This window comes from Schistocerca cancellata, chromosome 5 (assembly GCF_023864275.1).
Source record: "Schistocerca cancellata isolate TAMUIC-IGC-003103 chromosome 5, iqSchCanc2.1, whole genome shotgun sequence".
Lineage (NCBI taxonomy): Eukaryota > Metazoa > Arthropoda > Insecta > Orthoptera > Acrididae > Schistocerca > Schistocerca cancellata.
The window spans coordinates 815,882,440-815,907,268 of record NC_064630.1 but is presented as its reverse complement, the minus strand read 5'-3'; positions in this window follow the sequence as shown (position 1 = coordinate 815,907,268).

Sequence of the window (24,829 nt, the reverse complement as noted above, 5' to 3'; positions counted from 1 at the left end):
CTATTGAGGAAAACCCTTTTAATTATGAAAAAGAGAGGAGGAAAGTTTTGGGCATAAAATTCAAATATTTATGGATCGTTAATAGTTGGAGAAATCCCATTTCAGCTCAAGTTCTTTTGCTTTTCGTTTCGAGTCTTCTCGAGTCAGTGGTGGCAGCATTAATGACACTAACACCTTCTCGAGTGCCGCTAACGTCTCTTTTACGATTTTACTAATTTCACTTACACTTAATCGAAACTGAAATTGTAGCGAATGGAAGGATTCACCTGCTGTCACATAAGTCGAAATAAAAACTAGCAAATCATGATTCCACCGGTTATTACATTTCAAATTAGCACTTTATGTTCGTTTAGTTACACTACTGGCCATTAAAATTGCTACACCACGAAGATGACGAGCTACAGACGAGAAATTTAACCGACACGAAGAAGATGCTGTTATATAATGATTAGCTTTTCAGAGCATTCACACAAGATTGGCGCCGGTGGCGGCACCTACAACGTGCTGACACGAGGAAAGTTTCCTACCGATTTCTCATACACAAACAGCAGTTGACCGGCGTTGCCTGGTGAAACGTTGTTGTGATGCCTCGTGTAAGGAGGAGAAATGCGTACCATCACGTTTCCGACTTTGATAAAGGTCGGATTGTAGCCTATCGCGATTGCGGTTTATCGTATCGCGACATTGCTGCTCGCGTTGGTCGAGATCCAATGACTGTTAACAGAATATGGAATCGGTGGGTTCAGGAGGGTAATACGGAACGCCGTGCTGGATCCCAACGGCCTCGTATCACTAGCAGGCGGGATGACAGGCATCTTATCCGCATGACTGTAACGGATCGTGCAGCCACGTCTCGATCCCTGAGTCAACAGATGGGGATGTTTGCAAGACAACAACCATCTGCACGAACAGTTCGACGACGTTTGCAGCAGCATGGACTGTCAGCTCGGAGACCATGGCTGCGGTTACCCTTGACGCTGCATCACAGACAACGACGCGATGGTGTAGTCAACGACGAACCTGGCTGCACGAATGGCAAAACGTCATTTTTTCGGATGAATCCAGGTTCTGTTTACAGCATCATGACGGTGGCATCCGTGTTTGGCGACATCGCGGTGAACGCACATTGGAAGCCTGTATTCGTCATCGCCACACTGGCCTATCACCCGGCGTACTGGTATGGGGTGCCATTGGTTTACACGTGTCGGTCACCTCTTGTTCACATTGACGGCACTTTGAATAGTGGACGTTACATTTCAGGTGTGTTACGACCCTACATTTCAGCAGGATAATGCAGGACCGCATGTTGCAGGTCCTGTACGGGCCTTTCTGAATGCAGAAAATGTTCGACTGCTGCCCTGGCCAGCATATTCTCCAGATCTCTCACCAACTGAAAACGTGTGGTCAGTGGTGGCCGAGCAACTGGCTCGTCACAATACGCCAGTCACTACTCGTGATGAACTGTGGTATTGCGTTGAAGCTGCATGGGCAGCTGTACCTGTACACGCCATCCAAACTAATACCAAAGCGTATCAAGGCCGTTATTACGGCCAGAGGTGGTTGTTCTGGGTATTTATTTCTCAGGATCTATGCACCCAAATTGCGTGAAAATGTAATCACATGTCAGTTCTAGTATAATATATTTGTCCAATGAATACCCGTTTATCATCTGCATTTCTTCTTGGTGTAGCTATTTTAATGGCCAGTTGTGTATTATAAATTTGTTTGCAATTGATCATTGCAAGAAACGGTGGAGAAACATAGAGAAAACTGTGACAGCAAAAATCAAGAACATCGGCTTAGCAGCTACTACAACGAAAAAAAGCAAAAAATGAGCCCTGGAGGAAAAATTATCATATCTAAGAACACATGAAGAAAATCGTGGGCATGTAACCATTTGTCAAAGAAAATAAAACCTAAAACTATTTTGAATGACTAACTTCCAGCATGCTGGAATAACTGTAGGTCAGCAACTTCTGTTAACTATAGAGAGAAACACCAGCGGAAGTTGCAAATTCCACAGCTTTTATTCACTCGATGACTAGTCTCGTGTCGGAACCCATTTTCAAATCATCGTAACATTTTCGAAAATGCAAAAAGTGTGTCAGAAATGTGCAAATGAACAGTTAGTTACTACGCTGTAACTGTTCGTTTGCACAATTTTGACATGGTTTTTGCATTTTCGGAAATACCAATTTGACTGTTACGATTACCTGAAAATGCGTACCGGCCCGAAACTAGTCATCCAGTGAAAAAAAAGAATGAAATGTGCAACTATGGCTGGTTTTTCGATGTACTATTCTGCTAGACATTTGTTGTATATGCTTTCCTTTCAGGAACTTCATCAATCTCAATCTGTCACAAGAGAAGGGAGCATATTCACCTGTGCCAGGTGGTGAGCGAATTTTACTGATGCAAATCTCAACGCCGACACTAAACTCGCCGACGGAAACATCTACAACGACGCCAATAACAATGCCGATTTCGTCTTCATGTGATACCACAACACACAGAGGAAAAACATCGAACAATGGAAAAAAATTGCAGACATTCTAGAAAAGAGAGAATCTGAGCGAAATGAAATTATGAGGGCATTGCTTGTAGAAGAAAAGAGGGGATGATGTTGATCTCTTTTTCAAAAGTTTGGCCAATTCTGTAAAAATACAGCAACGAGCAAAAACTGAAACGTTACACGTAATACCGAGGCGGGAAACTGAAGTAAGGGAGTCAGTAGTGTGTGGTTCCTATTGCATTTTCAACAGCCAGAGCTTCCGCGGTAATTCTTCGGCTACTGTTGCGCCTCAATCACAATCGCCAAATTCGGAAGCAGATTATTAACATTAAAGTTCTACACCGACAGAGCTAATTTCTGTCTCTCGACCTCACATTCCTTCTCAACATCCGAAAAGCTTTGCCTTCGGAGATGAAGCTCGTCCATAAATTAACAGATGTACATGCTTTGAAAAATTTATATAATTGCAACTTTACCTTTCAATAAATTTGTTCGACTTACATTGCTTTTTATTATCCTTGTTGTTATTCGGTATGCTGTAGCGTAGCAGATTGCTCTGAGTTATTGTTTCACGCACTAAGTTACGTCACTTTAGAGCAGTGACCTGAGGTACAGCTAGGAGTGATGAGGATTTTTTAATTTTTAATTTTTTTCCTCACGCAGCCGCACCTACTCTGCATTACAGCACGCTACGTAGAATCATACTTACTACAAGTCTAAAGAATCAGTATTAAATTTTATCTGATTAATGTCATACTTCGCACAGTGTCTTCTGTTATTAACCAACGCTGCTTTTCACCGGCGAACAATAATATTAAGTATCACAGAATGCAGGTAATGGACTTCCCAACGCGAAGTGAGATAGGTGTACTTTACTTTCTGCACCAAAATTCAGTACGAATTGTTAGAACAAACAGAGTGATGGAACAGGTATAAGATGAGGAAAATTAAGTAGAGAAGATTGGCAATGGCGCAATGCGTAAGTTTTGAAAATACAAGACAATAGAATTTCAGAGTGTAAATAACAGTAGTGCTTATACCAAGCTTCTTTTCGGGTGTTAAAGGCTATAGATTTGTTTGGTATGAATCTTTGTAGATATGGCCTTTGATAACCCTAGAACAAAGTCAAACTGCCCAACATAAAGACGGAAAAATCTGAAGAACTTTTTGTTGTTCCCAAGTAGATAGGCGAAGATCAATCAATATTCGATACCGTCCCTCTCCATTTTTCGCTCTCTTCATCCCATAGATCTGGAAAAGTATTTCGTCGTCTTCTGTCTCATCAACAAAAGGCAATTAAATAACACTCTTTTACGCTTACTGAACTTTAAATTCATATTATCAACCTTCGCTAGCACGCTGTGACTGCTAATGAAAGCAGGACTCTAGTGAAAAATCGGAGACGTTCGGAGCAAATTGGTAACGATCGATTTTCGCTCAACAATAATTGTTAAACAATCGACGTTACAGCTGCACCGAGGAACGCGTAGCATTAAACAAAATTTCGCATTGATACGCCGCATCACCTTGCACTTTTCGTGGATAACATTCTGAGAACTGTAAACACTTCTGGAAGCCACTGCCGCGAAGCTGTAGAAGCAGCGGAGTGTGAAGGGGATGAAATGCAGTGGAATGCAGTGTTCGCAGAATACTCGTTACGTCGATCCCTCTCGTACTTCCGAGACGCTCCACTTCCAGTTTGTAGAACTTTTTTTTATAATGATTGCGAAGACAGGTCCTGAGTGCTTGGCACGATCTGGATACTCTTCGACATACAACGCGCCGCTGATCTATCGGTTTGGCAGCATTCGCCACAAACGATAGTAACAGAGATGCTTCAGAAAATTTAACTCGTGAACTGTTGCTAGGAATGTACCTTATCGAGAATTTTACAAGAATGTCGAAACGCGATTTCGAATTTCTCGTACGAATAGTTGATCCGAGAACGGACAAAAACCGATAAAAATAATAGTGAGCGTCCAGTATAGGAGTTACATACACGTTTAGAGATCACCCGTCGCTTTGTACCCGCTGGGAATTTGTACGGAAGCTTAACGCACCTCTTTAAAGTGCTATGTTCATGAACAGATGGGCACTCAAACGCACAGTATTTATTGCGCAGTAATATTGTGTCAACCTCTTACGTGAAAAGGAGAGGACAAGAACGTCATAAAATTATTGCGCAGTAATAATGCTCGGGGTGCGCCAGTTACAGCTCTGCCTTTGTAGCGAACATGTCGGCTCTCGGGGATGTAGAACTCGCATATACACTAAAGAGCCAAAGAAATTCGTACAGGGGCCTAACATCGTGTAGGGCCCCCGCGAGCACGCAGAAGTGCCGCAACACGACGTGGCGTAGACTCGACTGATCTCTGAAGTAGTGCTGCAGGGAACTGACGCCATGAATCCTGCAGGTCTGCCCATAAATCCGTAAGAGTACGATGGGGTGGTGATCTCTTCTGAACACCACGTTGCAAGGCATCCCAGATATGCTCAACAATGTTCACGTCTGGGGAGTTTGGTCGTCAGTGGAAGTGTTTAAGCTCAGAAGAGTGTGCCTGGAGCCACTCTTTAGCAATTCTGGATGTGTGGGGTGTCACATTGCCCTGCTGGAATTGTCCAAGTCGGTGTTGACGGGCCCAGGCGAGGCGTAAAGCTTTGTATCGTGCAGTCATCAGGGGTACACGAGTGGACCTTCGGCTCCGAAAGCCCATATGTTTCGCTGAATGGCTCGCACGCTGACACTTGTTGATCGTCCAGCACTGAATGTGCAGCAGTTTGCGGAAGGGATGCACTTGTCACGGTGAACGATTCTCTTTAGTCGTCGTTGGTCCCAGACTTCCAGAATCTTTTTCCGGCCGCAGCGATGTCGGAGATTTGATGTTTTATCGGATTTCTTATACTCACGATACACTTGCGAAATGGTCGTACAGGAAAATCCCTACATCTTCGCTACCTAGGAGATGCTGTGTCCCATCGCAAGTAAGGCGACTATAACACCACCTTCGAACTCACTTAAATCTTGATAACCTGCCATTCTATCAGCAGTAACCGATGTAACAACTGCGCCAGACACTTGTTGCCTTACACTGAAACGCCAAAGAAAGTGGTATAGGCATGCGTATTCAAATACAGAGACATGTAAACAGGCAGAATACGGCGCTGCGGTCGGCAATGCCTATATAAGACAACAAGTGTCCAGCGCATATGTTAGATCGCTTAGTACTGCTACAATGGCAGGTTATCAAGATTTAAGTGAGTGTGGACATGGAGTTATACTCGGCGCACCAGCGATGCTACACACTATCTAAAAATGGTTCAAATGGCTCTGAACACTATGGGACTGAGCATCTGAGGTCATCAGTCCCCTAGAACTTAGAACTAGTTAAGCCTAACTAACCTAAGGACATCACACACATCTATGCCCGAGGCAGGATTCGAACGTGCGACCGTAGCGGTCGCGCGGCTCCAGACTGTAGCGCCTAGAACCGCTCGGCCACACCGGCCGGCTACACAGCATCTCCGAGGTTGTGATGAAGTAGGGCTTTTCCCGTACGACCATTTCAAGAATGTACCGTGAATATTAGGAATCTGATAAAACATCAAATCTCCGACATCGCTGCGGCCGGAAAGAGACTGGGGCCAACGACGACTGGAGAGAATCGTTCAACGTGACAGAAGTGGAACACTTCCGCAAATTGGTGCAGATTTCAATGCTGGGCCATCAACAAGTCTCAGTGTGCGAATCATTCAACGAAACGTAATCGATATAGGCTTCCGGAGCCGAAGGCCCACTCCTATACCCTTGATGATTGCAAGACACAAAGCTTTACGCCTCGCCTGGGCCCGTTAACACCGACATTCGAATGTTGATGGCTGGACGCATGTCGCCTGGTCGGAGGAGTTTCGTTTTAAATTGTATCGAGCAAACGGACGTGTACGGGTATGGAGACAACGTCACGAATCTGTGGAGCCTGCATGTCAGCAGGGGACTGTTCAAGCTGGCGGAGGCTCTCTGGTGGTGTGGGGCGTGTGCAGTTGGAGTGATGTGGGACCCCTGATACGTCTAGATACGACTCTGACAGGTGACACGTACTTGAGCATCTCGTCTGATCACCTGCGTCAAGTCTGTCCACTGTGCATTCCGACGGACTTGGGAAATTCCAGCAGGACAATGCGACAGCCCACACGTCCAGAATTGCTATAGAGTCAGTCCAGGAATACTCTTCTGAGCTTTAACACTTCCGCTGGCCACCAAACTCCCCAGAAATAAACCCCTGCAGGATTCTTGATGTCAAATCCCTCCAGCGCCAACTTCAGACATTAGTCGAGTCTAAGCCACGTCGTGTTGCGGCATTTCTGCGTGCTTGCGGGGGGCTTACACGATCTAGGCAGGTGTACCAGTTTCTTTGGCTCTTCAGTGTACACTGCAATCGGTATATGCTGCAAACATAAATGCGAGAGGAAGCGGCGATGGGTGAAAAAGTGGCTTCGAATGCCCGTACTAACACGCTAAGAGAACTTGAAACATTTTAAGAGTGAAGAAGGAATCTGTGGACGAACTGATGAACTTGGTTTCTCCCTGTTTACACAGACAACGTACTGCTCACATACTCCTCGGATATCACTTTCCAAAATGCTGCAAGCGATCTATAAACTCGAAGAAAGTAAACTTCATTATTGCAGAGGGTCGATAGATAGTGCTGTTCCTTATTTGTGGAGTAAATTATTCTATCTCCTGAAACGAATATAGAAGCAGTTTCAGTGTTAACTCCCAGCACTTTTGTCGAACGTGTCTACAGATAATTGTTGATTATGCAGTCAAACTACGCCTCTGGGTGCTTCAACATACGATTCCTTTCATGTCTTTGCTGAAGTATTCATATTCGTATGGAGTTGCTGTATCAGTTGTTTGTGTGTCCATAAATCACTAAGTCCCGCCAGCGGCTGTCTCCTATTGCACATTATCACCCTTGCACGGTACAATACTTGCGTAATGTATTAGGTGACCGTCAATACTTTTAAAGCTCAGTAGTCTCCTTCAAAATATTGTGCGAGCCGTCAATAATGCTGTGAGACGTTCGATATTATCGCACAGCAGCCGGTACTCCGCGTTTACGTACTGCTACGACTATGCAGTGCGGAGCGCCAGACGGGAGTGACCCCCTCCCGGGTGCGGGCTGCCTGGCGGGTTGCCTACGCAGCCTACGCCTGCCGCGGAGCGGGACCACAGGCAAGGCCCCGGGGATGGCGGTTATCACTGAAACAAGCGGTTTTCGGCTGTATCAGTTTTTTCCACGCCAGTTTAACCTGAATGTTAAAACCGCTCAAACTAACCTGTTTCTGAGGTAACCGATTGTCGGTTTATCATCCCTATTATGTCCTGTAATGATAAACCGACAATCGGTTACCTCAGAAAGAGGTTAGTTTGAGCGGTTTTAACATTCATGTTAAACTGGTGTGGAAAAAACTGATACATCCCTATTATATCCTGTAATATCTCCCCCCCCCCCCCCCCCCCATGAATCTTAGACCTTGCCGTTGGTGCCTCAGTGACACAGATAGCCGTACCGTAGGTGCAACCACAACGGAGGGGTATCTGTTGAGAGGCCGGACAAACGTATGGTTCCTGAAGAGGGGCAGCAGCCTTTTCAGTAGTTGCAGTGGCTACAGTCTGGATGATTGACTGATCTGGCCTTGTAACATTAACCAAAACGGCCTTGCTGTGCTGGTACTGCGAACGGCTGAAAGCACGGGGAAACTACAGCCGTAATTTTTCTCGATGGCATGCAGCTTTACTGTATGGATAAATGATGATGGCATCCTCTTCGGTAAAATATTCCGGAGGTAAAATAGTCCCCCATTCGGATCTCCGGGCGGGGACGTCGTTATCAGGAGAAAGAAAACTGGCGTTCTACGGATCGGAGTGTGGAATGTCAGATCCCTTAATCGGTCAGGTAGATTGGAAAATTTAAAAAGGGAGATGGATAGGTTAATGTTAGATATAGTGGGAATTAGTGAAGTTCGGTGGCAGGAGGAACAAGACTTTTGGTCAGGTGAATACAGGGTTATAAATACAAAATCAAATAGGGGTAATGCAGAAGTAGGTTTAATAATGAATAGGAAAATAGGAATGCGGGTAAGCTACTACAAACAGCATAGTGAACGCATTATTGTGGCCAAGATAGATACGAAGCCCACACCTACTACAGTAGTACAAGTCTATATGCCAACTAGCTCTGCAGATGACGAAGAAATTGAAGAAATGTATGATGAGATAAAAGAAATTATTCAGATCGTGAAGGGAGACGAAAATTTAATAGTCATGGGTGACTGGAATTCAATAGTAGGAAAAGGAAGAGAAGGAAACGTAGTAGGTGAATATGGATTGGGGGTAAGAAATGAAAGAGGAAGCCGCCTGGTAGAATTTTGCACACAGCATAACTTAATCATAGCTAACACTTGGTTCAAGAATCATAAAAGGAGGTTGTATACATGGAAGAAGCCCGGAGATACTAACAGGTTTCAGATAGATTATATAATGGTAAGACAGAGATTTAGGAACCAGGTTTTAAATTGTAAGGCATTTTTAGGACTCTGACCACAATCTAATGGTTATGAACTGTAGATTAAAACTGAAGAAACTGCAAAAAGGTGGGAATTTGAGGAGATGGGACTTGGATAAACTGAAAGAACCAGAGGTTGTAGAGAGTTTCAGGAAGAGCATAAGGGAACAATTGACAAGAATGGTGAAAGAAATACAGTAGAAGAAGAATAGATAGCTTTGAGGGCTGAAGTGGTGAAGGCAGCAGAGGATCTAGTAGGTAAAAGGACGTGGGCTAGTATAAATCCTTGGGTGACAGAAGAAATATTGAATTTAATTGATGAAAGGAGAAATATAAAAATGCAGCCAATGAAGCAGGTAAAAAGGAATACAAACGTCTCAAAAATGAGATCGACGCGAAGTGCAAAATGGCTAAGCAGGCATGGCTAGAGAACAAATGTAAGGATGTAGAGGCTTATCTCACTAGGGGTAAGATAGATACTGCTACAGGAGACCTTTGGAGAAAACAAAACCACTTGTATGAATATCAAGGGCACAGCTGGAAACCCAGTTCTAAGCAAAGAAGGGAAAGCAGAAAGGTGGAAGGAGTATATAGAGGGACTATACAAGGGGGATGTTCTTGAGGACAATATTATGGAAATGATAGAGGATGTAGATGAAGATGAAATGGGAGATATGATACTGCGTGAAGAGTTTGATAGAGCACTGAAAGACCTAAGTCGAAACAAGGCCCTGGGAGTAGACAACGTTCCATTAGAACTATTGACAGCCTTGGGAGAGCCAGCCCTGACAAAACTCTACCATCTGGTGAGCAAGATGTATGAGACAGGCGAAATACCCTCAGACTTCAAGAAGAATATAATAATTCCAATCCCAAAGAAAGCAGGTGTTGACAGATGTGAAAATTACCGAACTATCAGTTTAATAAGTCACGGCTGCAAAATACTAACGCGAATTCTGTACAGACGAATAGAAAAACTGGTAGAAGCGGACCTCGCAGAAGATAACTTCGCGGAAGATTCCGTAGAAATATGGGAACACGTGAGGCAATACTGACCCTACGACTTATCTTAGAAACTAGATTAAGGAAAGGCAAACCTACGTTTCTAGCATTTGTAGACTTGGAGAAAGCTTTTGACAATGTTGACTGGAATAATCTCTTTCAAATTCTGAAGGTGGCAGGGGTAAAATACAGGGAGCGAAAGGCTATTTACAATTTGTACAGAAAGCAGATTTGTACAGAAAGCAGATGACACTTATAAGAGTCGAGGGACATGAAAGGGAAGCAGTGGTTGGGAAGGGAGTGAGACAGGGTTGTAGCCTATCCCAGATGTTATTCAATCTGTATATTGAGCAAGCAGTAAAGGAAACAAAAGAAAAATTCGGAGTAGGTATTAAAATCCATGGAGAAGAAATAAAAACTTTAATGTTCGCCGATGACATTGTAATTCTGTCAGAGACACCAAAGGACTTGGAAGAGCAGTTGAATGGAATGGTCAGTGCTTGAAGGGAGGATATAAGATGAACATCAACAAAGAAAAACGAGGATAATGGAATGTAGTCGAATTAAGTCGGGCGATGCTGAGGGAATTAGATTGGGAAATGAGACACTTAAAGTAGTATAGGAATTTTTGCTATTTGGGGAGCAAAATTACTGATGATGGTCGAAGCAGAGAGGATATAAAATGTATACTGGCAATGGCAAGGAAAGCGTTTCTGAAGAAGAGAAATTTGTTAACATCGAGTATAGATTTAAATGTCAGGAAGTTGTTTTTGAAAGTATTTGTATGGAGTGTAGCCATGTATGGAAGTGAAACATGGACGATAAATAGTTTGGACAAGAAGAGAATAGAAGCCTTTGAAATGTGGTGCTACAGAAGAATGCCGAAGATTAGATGGGTAGATCACATAACTAATGAGGAAGTATTGAATAGGATTGGGGAGAAGAGGAGTTTATGGCACAACGTGATAAGAAGAAGGGTTCGGTTGGTAGGACATGTTCTGAGGCATCAAGGGATCACCAATTTAGTATTGGGGGGCAGCGTGGAGGGTAAAAATCGTAGAGGGAGACCAAGAGGTGAATACACTAAACAGATTCAGAAGGGTGTAGGCTGCATTACGTATTGGGAGATGAAGAAGCTTGCACAGGATAGAGTAGCATGGAGAGCTGCATCAAACCAGTCTCAGGACTGAAGACCACAACAACAACATGTCCTGTAATAAACGTAGAAATCGAACAAACATTGTAAACTTTTGGCTCTCTCAGTATCGAGATACTTATAATCAAAATAATTAAATAAACAAACAAAAGAAAATCCAAACCGTCCACCGTTTGCTGCTTTTTTTGAAAAGTGATAGGTGGTTGAATTGCAAAAAAACACCAGTACTCGCTTATCGATTCTAAGTTTCTGAAGCTCAGAAAAATCGAGGATCATGCCGAGGGTTGCAAGCAAATAAAGGCGTATTACGTAGACACTGGGAAAAGATCAGCTACCTTCTATTTTTACTGCATGATATGAATGAATTGTTTTTAATTTATTACTCTCTTATTATTTCATAAAAATAGCAGACAAATATTTAATATCGTAACGCACGTGCAGCACTGGGTCACTGCTATGTCACTTCGAAAAATATTTTACCAGTAGAATGGAAAAACGAGTCCAAGTTGCAAATTTTTGCTTTTTATTCATTCGATTACAAGTTTCGGACCGAGACTCATTTTCAGATCATCATAACAAAGTCGAAAGTAGCATTTCCGAAGATGTAAAAGATGTACAATGAACATTTACAGTGCGTACAGATAACAGTTACCTGCATGCACTGTAAATTCTCATTGCAAATTTTTGACATTTTAGAAAATACCATTTTCGGATATGTTATGATGATTTGAAAATGGTTATGATGTTCACCGAATGAATAAAAGATAAAAATTTGCAACTCGGACTGATTTTATTTATTTTACTGATTAACGGAAGCTTCTGACCCGAGCTACTCCTGCATGCTGGAAGTTCAAAATATTCACACTATAGCACGTCTTTGGACGACAACCGGTGGAATTCAAATCAGTTAGTTTTCTTCGGTTAAATCGACGGATGTTCTCACACACTAAATATGAAGCGTGAGAAACTGGTAAGAGTGAGTTTGTGGCATCCTGAGGATGAAAATATCGTAATTGTGATATAATTAGGAATCTACTGACTGAAATCTGAGGTTTAATCGAAACCTCAAGTAGGCAAAGTCTTTATTGGACATTTCAAAAAAGAATTTATTCGAGTCAAAACGGTGGTGTATCTTATAAACTTATAGGTACTGCACTGGGCATTTTGGGGCAACCTGTCATTAGTTGCCTACAAATTATTATACTCCTTACAGGTGTTTCATGCCATTAGGACAGTGATACTGTTAGTATGAAGTGGTTTGCAAAGATGGCGTACGGTATGCATTTCCACTTATAAGTGCTGTAGTTTGTCACTAGGGCCAGGATTTTAATTACCTAAAAAACAGTGAAATATGGAAGCATTTATGACCTAAAACTTACATAAATATGACCTTAAAAATAAAATATGACTTAATAGAAGTTTATTTAAAGCATTCGTGTTTGTTTATTTAATTTTTTTATTCAACATAAAGTAATACAAAATTCACTTATCAAAATAGTTCCTTTTTTCTGTAGGGTTTGTGGCTAATTTGCACTTATTTTTTGAATGTCCGAATGTTTTATTTTGTAAACACAAAGTACAGTGAAAAGATCATCTATCGAAACAGTAAAACAGTGTTTTTATTTCTACATTTCTTTGTATTTAAAGCGTTTCACATTATTTAGTACCGTATGTCAGTCTTCAGTATCTGCAAAGTTGCACTGGATCTCAAGGTGCATTTTCAGGTTTTCCATTGTCCAAGATCTACGGTGGTAGCTGAGGATAGTTTTGTACCTGGAAAAGCTCCTCTCCACTTCACAAGACGTCACTGGAGCGTATTTGAAGGCAGCCAGGTCACTGGATTTCAGCTTTATTTCAGTATCTTCAAATGTTGCTGTATTCCCTGAAAGACTGTCACTAATTCTGTGGAATATCCAGTATTCCGTTGGAGAACACTTTGCAATTTGGTTTTTACTTTGTCAGCCACATGACCGCGAGCTCGACCTAACTCACTCTCCACATGTTGCACAATACTCAGGGTCCCACATAGCCGAGTGCCAACAGCTTCCAGTCGTTTGATGGCTTTTGATATCATTGAAAAATTGGCGTTGATGTATGCCAAGTTTCGAGACAGTGTATCTGTAAAAACTTCTTTTACAATTTTAATAGCACTTGATTCGTCACTATAAAGCTCACAGAAGATTTTCTTTATTTGGGTGTAGTTGGTGCAGTAATATTCAGCAGCATTAAGCCAAGAACCCCATAGTGTAAGAACAGGTTCAGATGGGAGGGGCGTTGAAGGTGCTTGTTCCTTGATTTTCTGCACCCGTAGTGGGGCCTTCACATAGATTTTCTTGCCACAGGAAATTAATTTGTCCACGTCAGGGTAATTTGATCGCACCTCTTCGGCAACTCTGCGCAAGGCAAGTGGCGTACACCATACTGGGGTAGAGAATCTGAAGCCCTTTGGCTGCTTTAGCCATATATGAAGCCCCATCTGTTACAAGCAGCAAAGCGTTGTCTCTTTTCACACCATCCGGCCACAGTAGCTTCAGAGAGTTGTGAAACAAAATAGCAATCGTCGAAATGTTTACTCTATCGAGAGTTTCACACGTTTGTAGGAACATATCTCCAGGGCCATCAACTTTTAGAACACCAACAACATCATTTTCAATATATCGCCCACTAATATCCATAGTTTCATCTATCGACAGGCAGATCTTTTGCTCAGCAATAGTAATTCGTATTTTGTTGACCACTTCATTGTAGCATACGGATAAATAGTTCTTTCTCAGTGTAGATTCATCTGGAATTGGATGTGTGGTGTACTTCTCCAAGAACCGTCTGAAGCGTGGATTCCTCAGCTTTTCCAGTGGGATGTTGCAGTACACCATCATCTCACACAAATCCTTGCAGAATGATTGCGCGGTTGACGGTTGACATGTCTGTTCAAATAACAGCGTTTGCCTGCTGTTATCCGCAGCACTTCGTTTCACACAGCTGCTGTGTTTAGCAGTATTACAGTGTTGTTGCACATTAAAGCGCTTTTCTGCACTAACTTTATCTTCACACAGTTTACAAAATAATATTTTCCCATCAGTACTAAAGAACTTGTCCCCAAATTCTCGAACATATCCTCGCAACTTCACGCTGTCGGAGCACTTTGATTTAGGCATATTGAACAAGGCAGAGGCTGTATTCAAACTGGTTACTTGGAACACCTGTGCGACTGCGATGATTATTCCGGCAGAAGCCGCCTTTGTTGGCTCTGAGAGCGTGTTGTCGACTCTGCGCAACAATGTTTTATGTTCGCGAAACGACTGTAGTGGTACAGCGATTTTCTGCTACAGTAGTGAGAAATAAAGCTGTGTACTAATTTATCTGTTTATCTTTCCTAATAGCACGTTAAATATTGTCTCGTGAGCAACATATTCATTTTCTTATTCGTCTGTCCCGTAAGATACGAGTATATGCATTTCTGGCAAAAGTTGACGGAAATACGACCTATTATATTAAAAGTTATCGGCAATATGACCTATTACTAAAATTTGTTGAAATATGACTTTATATGCACAATCAAAATACATATTTCGACACTAAAATGCCTAGATTTGTGTATCAATTGTTCTAAAATTCACCCTATAGTTCAGAAAAAAATATGACTTGTTATTAAAATCCAGGTCCTAGTTATCACAGTATCTTACGCTACACCATATGCTTGTGTTTTACTCGTGTGGTAAATGACACACACTGAACGTTAATAGACGTACGGAGCGAACCAGAGTGTGTATGAATTGCTTTTATCTGGAGTATGTAACAGAGCGTTTCTCCCGTCTGGTTATTCCGACAGCAGAGGACAGAGTGTACAGTACTCGCCATGTTCTTTACGAGACAGGAAAGCTCATTCCACGCATTCGGCGTCTCTTTAATAGCAGAAGCCGCTATGCAGCACTGGTATCCGAGCAGAGAGGCGTCGTGGTATCCACCCCGCCCTAAGAGCTTAGAACCTAGCCTACTTCATACAGATTCCAAGCTAACCCAATCCGACCTCCTTCGACCCTGTCAAGAACTGACGGGGGAGATGGGACGGACTGGGCTGACATTACAGGGCGGTGTCTGGCGACCGCTGTCGGTGTCGGTGCCGCTGTGGACGCAGCCGTATGGCCAGGCACACCGCAGCAGGGACGCCATTGTCGCAGCAGTTCCGAACCACTTCTTATGCCGGTGCTTGTTCCTCGTCTGTCAGCATTGTTATATTGCACTAATAGCTTTTCCCATTTTCTATAAAAAAAAAACGATATCTCAAAGTGGTATTACGGTTTTTTTACTCTGTTTTCAGTAAAAAAATAAAAAAGCGCGTGTTACAACGGAGACCAAAGAAATACCGAAAAATACCAGTTATTCGGAACTAAAATACCGGTGTCGCCTTAACCAGTCGGTTTTTCCCGTTCCCGCCAAGCGCTACTGTGCCACTACCCTTCAATTAACAAAGCTGTGCAGGTAAAGTGATCGCTAATTCCCCGGGGCTCCAGAATGCCACATTTTGAAACATTTTAGTCCGAGCTTAACGATAAAGTGGTTCGAATGGCTCTAAGCACTATGGGGCTTAACATTTGAGGTCATCAGTCCCCTAAGCTTAGAACTACTTAAACCTAACTAACCTAAGGACATCACACACATATCCGTGCCCGAGGCAGGATTCGAACCTGCTACCGTAGCAGCATCGCGGTTCCGGACTGAAGCGCCTAGAACCGCTCGGTCACAGCGGCCGGGGCTTAACGATAGTCAGTGCGAATGTGCAGGTGTAGATTATCGAACATTAGTATAAGGGAGATGAGCATTTATGTTATGGTTACGGACAGAGAGATTTCACGTAAACGACAACACGACAAACGACGCGAAATAGGCGGTTTTTACGAAAAATCGCGAAATTTCTCATTTTCCTCGTTCCATCTTATAAATCCGAAGCAAGTAGTTTACTGAATTTGTAAATGTTGAAACTAGATCTGGATTTTTGTTCTCAAGACTGAGGTGGCGATCTTTTGCGGAGGTGCTCGCTATCGGCAGGTGACACAGACGCGGCTGCTCCTGTGCAGGGCCGCCACGCTCCATTCCGGGACGGGTCGCACGCGTGGTTCGTAACCAGTCTTGAACTGACTGCATTTCTTAAGTATTCTACCAACAAATCGATGCCTACCGCCTGCTTCACTCACTACAGAGCCTACGTTATCATTGCATTTCGTATCCATACAACGTGTGACACGCAGTATGTAAGGTGTCAGGCAAATCCAACACCTTCCATGAACACCCTGACATGATAAGCAAATCCAGTAGCATGTCACATAGCTCCGAATAAATCGTCGCATTAAATTAACCAAAGTAATACGAGTAACGAGTGAGCAAATGGAATACCACAGACTAACACAAGAATGCCTAAATGCATGTCATACCTTCCCACTGTGAGACAGACGCAGTTCCGAGGGGAGAAACGAGAACAGAAGCCGAGAGCAGAACCGTGTTAAGCTGGAAGGCCCTACGATAAGGGACGGACACCCACGTCGCCAGCTAACCGCTAGGACCACCCACCAGCCCATGTTAAAAGCTAGAGCCCTCCAGAAGAACAGTATAGATCTTACGATAACACGAAAAGGGTCACCCCAGCTGCAAGTTTTAGCGTGAGTCTTTTTCGCGTCTCTGTTACGTCAGGACCACCCCCCCAGCCCATGTTAAAAGATAGAGCCCTCCAGAAGAACAGTATAGATCTTACGATAACACTAAAAGGACCACACCAGCTGCAAGTTTTAGCGTGAGACTTTTTCGCATCTCTGTTACGTTGCAAACTTTAAAAACATTGCCCCACCACGAAAAGTATAACATTTTCATTGGATAGACAGAATTTTTGTAGGTGGAGCTTAAGGTTAACATTGAGACCCTGATTGGTCAGATGAAAACACAGCCAGATAGTTTTTTTTAAACCAACTTCGGTAAATTGTAGTAAGGAGAAGGTAGGTGAGAGTTGCTTCCGAGACGGCGAGGTGAGCGGAGCTGTGCTGTCCGCCGCCCCATGACGAACACCGACAAGGTAATGAACGGACGTGATGCCGCATAACAGCGCATAAAGCTTCACTCGGAACTGCAGAAGTCTGATCTGTTACATCCCCTTTTTGCGTAATACTAGTGTCGATCGTCAATTAACTCTCATGGTGTTCACATTTGCTACTTGAAGTAAAAATCTGAAACGCGATGATTTTTCTGTTATATAATTATCGAGAAGCTGCATCAGCCACTGTAATTTACGACAAGTTAGATAAGTAATTAAAGATAATTGAGGGCCACTGTAGACCATTTTGATAGTTTTCTCTTTTGTGAAACTTAATTTAAACCTAGATTATAGATGTGATTTGGCATAGGTCATCCTTCGACCCATTGTAGAACTTGGAAACCTATTCAGGGAATATTCGTTCACATTTTTGTTGAACGCAGTTGGTTTTTATCATCCTGTATTAAAACATTTCCTTTTATCAATAGTGCAATTTATAAACAATGTTTTGTGAGTAGAATAAAATTTCCAGTGGTAAACTTAACTGCTTTTTCGACGTTATTTTACCAGCTAACTAAAATAGGAAAGCCTTGAACCCCTTCCACTAAATTTAGTTAGTATTAAGATTCTTTTACAGGGAGTGCAGTGGAGCTGATGCTGAAATCATTAAGTATTTGGTTATATCATCGCTAGTCTGACTGAACTCTTCTGAACTCTACATCTCATGTGTGGTCTGGCGTCTCCTTACCAGCAACAGGTCCCGGGTTCAAACTAGTCAATTACCTAAAACGTCACACTCAGAGCGTCGTTGCGCAAAAGTGGTAGGGAGACACGACTTAGAACAAACAGACACTTACGCAGAATGTTAGAAGTTATTTTTTAAACGATCCCAGCTGTGACTCAGTGATAATACACTCACAGGATACCACGTTTTTTCGTTTTGTGAAGTGCACAATACTACATTTCCGAACATTTAAAGCAAGTAGCCGATCTTTGTACACTTTGAAATCTTAAAAAAAACTGACTCAGTATTTATGCAGCTTTTGTCAAATACTACTTCCATACAGAGAATTGGATCATCTGCAAATTGTTTGAGGTTACTATTAATACTCTCTGCAAGGTCATTAATATGCAGCACGAACAGCTAGGCTCTCAACACAGTTCCCTGAGTCACAAAGTTACTTCTGCATCCGCCGATGAATTTCCAATGTGTGACAACTTTCTTCGTCTTCCCAACCAAAAAATCCTCGATCCAGTCGCAAATTTCGCTCGATACCCCATAAATTGTATTTTTAATAATAAGCGTAGATGTGGCACTGACTTAAAATGACTTTCTGAAATCGAGAAGTACTGGGTCTTCCTGACTGCCTCGATTCGTGCCTTTATTATGCCATTGATGTTTTCAGAATCCGTGCTACTTGGCACGGAGGACCTCATTCTGTTCGTGGTACCTCCTAAAATTCCACAACAAATTGATGTCGAGGATAATTGGCGGTAGTTTTATGAATCACTTCTGCTGCTCTCCTGACCTGCATTCTCTTCAGACAAGTGGGTAAGGTTTTCTGTTTGAGGGATCTGTGACGGATTATAATTATCAGATTACACCTTATAAAGGAAACGATTATGAAATACGTCAATGCGTAGCGGAGGTGACACAAAAGTCGATAGTGACCCGCTAAAAGGTCCAGGTGCGGCCTTTTCGCTCTTTTTTCTCGACAATAACAATAATAAGCAGTGCGTACAACACCGCACGTTAATCAACAATGTCTACTTTATTGCTACAGAGCACAAAACTGTTGCATAATATTTAACATTGACAGCTAGTCTAAACATTCCGTAGTGGTCCAACGTCTTTCGAATTTGATGGATCAGAAAAGGAACAGTCAGCCAACTTTCCTCACTGTCCGACAAATCGCAGAAAAAACCTCACGTTTTCGACAGGGCTCTAGTGCGGTGCATTAATTAAACTGCATATTTTCGTACCCAAGTATATATCCGAAAACCACCAAATAAGGTACTTTAGCTTTGTACACACGTAAATAAACATGGCGCCCCGTCCCTTTGCTTCTTTCAGCCACTCGTGGTATGCCACACATGAGGCCGTCAGCAAAAACTTCATTTCACAAAAGCATGTTCATGTGACGTCACGTGTCCTGTGCTGTGACGGTTGACAGAGAAATACCAAGCAGCTGTCCTAGTGATTTCAGAACCCCGCACTTATTTGACAATCATGAACCAACGAGTTTGTTAATTTAATCTCACTTTTGAAGTAGACGCTGCTTGTCTGTGCTACAGATGCAGATAAAACATTTATTATTCTGGCACTGCCTGTAAAGAAGAAGAAGAAAGCGTGATGTTGGTCCAGAGGTGATTTAAAATGGGAAATACACACACTGTAACCTGTCAATGGGAAATGTTACACTCAGAACTTGACGGCTACGTCAGCTTTCTGCGAATGGGCAGGAAAACTTCTAATAACTTGTTAAGAGCAATCCCTCTCACACTGAAAAAGAAGACAAGTATGAGGAAATTTATTCTCTTCTACGTCGTATTCTATGACAGATTATTAAAATACCACAATGTGGGAACATGGGGCCTACATCGTCCTTGGAAGAACCTTGATTTTCTGTTTTACTGCACCCCTGCTTGTATGATGTACGTAGAATGCTGATTTTTTTTCTTAACCTTATCCTGCATAAACTACAGCTGGGAAAGATGCGAAACCTCTACTATTTTGATAAATGCCAGTGATATTTTATTTTCTTGCTTGATCGTAGCTTCCACGGGTTGTGGTGGCTCACGATACACTCATAAACAAAACTGTAGAAAAAGTACTTCACTAAGCTTGTGCGCCGAAACACCAACACAAAGTCGGACATCTTTTCAGATTTTCCATCAATCAAAATTTCTGTCAACCACTCTCCATGTCAAACAAAATCCTTCAGGATCAAATATTTGACAGAGTAAACTTTGGTAGCAATTATTTGATCGTGTGGGGGGCCTTTACGTGTTGTTTAAGCTGAATTGCCGTAGTTGATGTTTTCAGTAGTTATACTTACGCCTTACGCAAATATGCAGCGTAACTGATGGGCAGAATTAGAGATTTCTCCAGAGTGTACAAATTTGGTTACGATTTGTTGTGCAAAAGTTTCGGGAAATATAACTTCAGTGTTCCAAGCTACAACGGTTTTCAGAGGGGTTCATTATGATGCGAAAAGCAATTTTTTACGAAGAAACTTACAAACTTTCAAAAACATGAAGAGAAGTACTACAGGCAAGATGAAGTATAGGCCCGACGAGAGAGGGGAAGGGGGGGGAGGATCAGGGGGTGGGGGGGAAAAACCCACTGGCACCATGCCTCATAGGGTCGGGGGGGGGGGGGGGGGGACACGTCTTTCAAGGGTTCGGATGCCTAGAATACTCAGTTGGCAATTGCATGCAATGGTATTTCGTGCTTAATTTTGAATGCACGGCTTTTTCTTTAGACACCGTGCGTCAAAACCACATTCCTTGTGATGGAATCTAAAATGTGCTTCCTTTAAATGTCATCGCAAAACCTACCAAAACATTTCCGTAACAAACATACACAGCAGCAGCTGCAGAAAGTCGTTATGATTTGGCACGATTGCCAACAACATTCAACATTCAAATCTAAGGTGCTTTTACGCAAAATATACAAAAAATATTTTGCATTCGAGAGTAGACACAAAATAAAATACACTCCTGGAAATTGAAATAAGAACACCGAGAATTCATTGTCCCAGGAAGGGGAAACTTTATTGACACATTCCTGGGGTCAGATACATCACATGATCACACTGACAGAACCACAGACACATAGACACAGGCAACAGAGCATGCACAATGTCGGCACTAGTACAGTGTACATCCACCTTTCGCAGCAATGCAGGCTGCTATTCTCCCATGGAGACGATCGTAGAGATGCTGGATGTAGTCCTGTGGAACGGCTTGCCATGCCATTTCCACCTGGCGCCTCAGTTGGACCAACGTTCGTGCTGGTCGTGCAGACCGCGTGAGACGACGCTTCATCCAGTCCCAAACATGCTCAATGGGGGACAGATCCGGAGATCTTGCTGGCCAGGGTAGTTGACTTACACCTTCTAGAGCACGTTGGGTGGCACGGGATACATGCGGACGTGCATTGTCCTGTTGGAACAGCAAGTTCCCTTGCCGGTCTAGGAACGGTGGAACGATGGGTTCGATGACGGTTTGGATGTACCGTGCACTATTCAGTGTCCCCTCGACGATCACCAGTGGTGTACGGCCAGTGTAGGAGATCGCTCCCCACACCATGATGCCGGGTGTTGGCCCTGTGTGCCTCGGTCGTATGCAGTCCTTATTGTGGCGCTCACCTGCACGGCGCCAAACACGCATACGACCATCATTGGCACCAAGGCAGAAGCGACTCTCATCGCTGAAGACGACACGTCTCCATTCGTCCCTCCATTCACGCCTGTCGCGACACCACTGGAGGCGGGCTGCACGATGTTGGGGCGTGAGCGGAAGACGGCCTAACGGTGTGCGGGACCGTAGCCCAGCTTCATGGAGACGGTTGCGAATGGTCCTCGCCGATACCCCAGGAGCAACAGTGTCCGTAATTTGCTGGGAAGTGGCGGTGCGGTCCCCTACGGCACTGCGTAGGATCCTACGGTCTTGGCGTGCATCCGTGCGTCGCTGCGGTCCGGTCCCAGGTCGACGGGCACGTGCACCTTCCGCCGACCACTGGCGACAACATCGATGTACTGTGGAGACCTCACGCCCCACGTGTTGAGCAATTCGGCGGTACGTCCACCCGGCCTCCCGCATGCCCACTATACGCCCTCGCTCAAAGTCCGTCAACTGCACATACGGTTCACGTCCACGCTGTCGCGGCATGCTACCAGTGTTAAAGACTGCGATGGAGCTCCGTATGCCACGGCAAACTGGCTGACACTGACGGCGGCGGTGCACAAATGCTGCGCAGCTAGCGCCATTCGACGGCCAACACCGCGGTTCCTGGTGTGTCCGCTGTGCCGTGCGTGTGATCATTGCTTGTACAGCCCTCTCGCAGTGTCCGGAGCAAGTATGGTGGGTCTGACACACCGGTGTCAATGTGTTCTTTTTTCTATTTCCAGGAGTGTATATCTATTGTCCTGGAAGCTAAAACTGAAGAAATGAAATGACATGAAAGAGTTACACTTGACAGCAAAAAAAGTGCGTCACTGCCGAATACAACCAACATAACGTAGCTGTCTTGCAGGTCCTTTAAACACCAAAACCCCGTGGGGTACAGTCGTTTGACTACACACAATGGGTACCGCATGAGACTACTAAGAAACCAAAGGTCTTTATGGCAGTAAGTCTAAGTGTCAACTAATATCGTCATACAAAATGTATTAGAAAACACGTTCTTAACGATGAGACACCCCATAACACTCATAATCTACCCTTAATTACAACAAGTGACATTCCGAAAGTTCTGAGAAAACGGAATATTTTGCATATATCGTACAGTAATCCTTAGTCAAAATTAAATACTTGAGACAATATATGGAGTTACAAAGCTGTACGACAATTGGAAAAAAGTTTTTCGCTCTCTAGAAGGTTTTCCATCCACATGCTGAAGGTCGCTCAACGACGAGTGACTCTGGAAACTGGATATTGGACGAACCAGTAGAAAAACGCGATTAACGGCAACACGCACTCTAAGGAAATCTCAACATTAACAGCGAATCACCAGTAATATCCTTGTTCTCATAACACATCAACAGCTACGTGTACACAAATTTGAACTTCAAATGACATGACTAACGTCGTCGTTCTGGTCCTGGATTCAAACCCAGCACCAATAGCCATTGCTAACTAAGGTAAGCTTTGTTTGTCCTTATTGAGACTCGATCACTAGGCATAAAAAGACGTGAAGTGTAGACGTTTGCACCAGTATCAGTTATCAATTCAATCCTGAAAATAAATGACGAAAATGTTTGTACTGAACTGGGAATCCTGTCATAACAGTTACCGTCCAAGGAACTAACCCCAACGACGTTTAATATGGTGTCATTCACAAGGAACAAGGTATGCTCATGTTTAAAATTGAAATGCCGTCATATAAAGCTCGTGACAGGGATGCGAACCCAGTACCTAATCGGATTGTTAACGAAGTACAGTCATGTCCAAAAGTATCCGAACTACCTGGATTGCATTTCGCCTGATTCCCATGCAACTCACATAACGCAGCTGTCTAGCAGGTCCTCTAAATCACTCCTTGATACAGTCGTTTGACTATTGAAAATGGTTCCAACAGTCACCACTAGAAAACACTGCTCTGTATCGCAATAACTCAAGATGTAAAGTAATACCACGATACTACAAATATCAGGGAATAACTCATCACAGTTAAGACTGTCCTTAAGGCTTGTGAGCTCGCATTTATTGCAATAACTGACATACCTGAATTGTTAGCACTCTCATTATTACGTCAGATAGGTAATGCACGTAATAAGTTCGTCTTATTCATGATTTCCTCTTCAAAGTAACATACCATACTTGTTATTTAACACAAAATATCATTAAAAATTTACGTTATTCACGAGCAGCTAGTTGAGAATAGGTATGAACTTCAAATGACGCGACGAACCGACACGTTCTGCATATGGATTCAAACCCAGGTCATGCAAACTAAGATTTCGTGACTGAAGGAAACTAACAGTCATTCCTGAATAGGCATAAATAGAGTGATATACCTCGATTTTAGACAGTATCAGTTAACAAATATCAACTTTAAATAACGTAACGTAAACATTTTTAACGGTCGCGAATTCCTACCCAGCATCTATTGTCCCTGTTAACGAACTGCGAGAGATGTTAAATACTGCTTCTTCACAAATAACTTACTTGAAATGCAGTGAGGTAAAGCTTTGTGTTGGACAGGGATTCGAAACCAGAACCTAATCGGATTGTTATCGAACCACAATCAACTTTGACATATAGAATTTTCTCGGCAGTAGCTAGATGTATTAACTGAAATGACGAGACGAAACATTAATTTTTTTCTTCCCAGGACTCCAACCCGGCACGTATCGCTGTTATATTCTAGAGAAAGGGAACGTTAAATATGGGTTTGTTACACCAGCAGCGACATGTGAGCATGTTTGAACTAGAAATAATATGACACAGTGTTCAGTGCTGACTGAGAATCGAACTGCACACATATCGTTGTTGACTACACACAAAGAGACGACACTTACCGAATTTTTCTCCACCAGCAGCTCGGAATAACATCCTTGAACTTACAGTGATCTCGCAAATAGTTCTGCGTCTCACTGGGAGTCAAAAACGTCAGATATCGTTAGTGTTGACAACGAATGAAAATGCATTATCTAGTGGTTCTAGGCGCGCATTCCGGAACCGCGGGACTGCTACGGTCGCAGGTTCGAATCCTGCCTCGGGCATGGATGTGTGTGATGTCCTTAGGTTAGTTAGGTTTAAGTAGTTCTAAGTTCTAGGGGACTGATGACCACAGAAGTTAAGTCCCATAGTGCTCAGAGCCATTTGAACCATTTGAAAATACATTA